This window comes from Cicer arietinum, chromosome 2, assembly GCF_000331145.2.
Source record: "Cicer arietinum cultivar CDC Frontier isolate Library 1 chromosome 2, Cicar.CDCFrontier_v2.0, whole genome shotgun sequence".
In the NCBI taxonomy this organism is placed as follows: domain Eukaryota; kingdom Viridiplantae; phylum Streptophyta; class Magnoliopsida; order Fabales; family Fabaceae; genus Cicer; species Cicer arietinum.
Genome location: NC_021161.2, coordinates 39,141,973 through 39,142,948, shown reverse-complemented (window position 1 = coordinate 39,142,948; position 976 = coordinate 39,141,973).

The window sequence follows — 976 nt, the reverse complement described above, 5'->3', positions numbered from 1 at the left end:
AAAATATTTTTCAAATAAAAAAAAAAAATATATATATATATATATATATATATATATATATATATATATATATATAATTCATAAAAATACAAAAATAAAAAATTTAAATTACGATAAAATTAATGTCGAAGGTGACCCCCAGTACCACATTACCGAGAGGTTTTGACGACAACTTGATACATCACAAGTTTATTCTTCTTCTTGATCTTCGTCTTCTTGTTGTTAAGGATGTCTAGGAGGAAGTGTTGCAGAAGAATTACTTCCACCTTGAGTCTAGTTGAATATTTGATTAACGGAGTATATGTATTTTCAAAGCTTGGAATTTGAAAGCTTTGTTGATATATATTATTCAGTAACTGGATAGCAAACTTAGATGTACTATAGCGAGTGTTGAATGTGTTATACAACAATTGTTTGATGCAAATGATACTCGACAATTGTCTTCTTGATGTGGTTGTTGGCTGTCAAAATTAAATTGTTCTCCTAACGTGAACCTGTAAGATTGATGTGGTGTGTGGATAAAAGTATGAGGAGGCGGTTGAGTGTCAGGAGGTGTTGGTATATAATATTGATTTTGTTGTGTTGTGTGTGTGTTGGGCATTGATTCTTGAAAAAAATGTTGGCTAGATCACGGTGGAGATTGGGGTGGATTGGCATGAGGATCAACCAATAGGTTTTCTACATAAATAAATTGTTTAGAATTTTTGAAAAATCAAACCATGTATTCATAACTTAGTTTAAATTCAACATTTAGAGGTTGACCATGAAGAATATGATTCTCTCGTTCATTCCACTCTTTGTTCTCATTTTCGTAGAATAATGTCCAATTATAATCAACTTGTTTATGTAAATCTACCTTATGATACTTTTTCATGTTCCTCGAGAGATATGGAATTTCTTGAGGTAATCCAAATTGTAGTTTCACTCTATCATTTGATGCATTTCTATTATGTAGAAATAAATCAAAATATGTAGA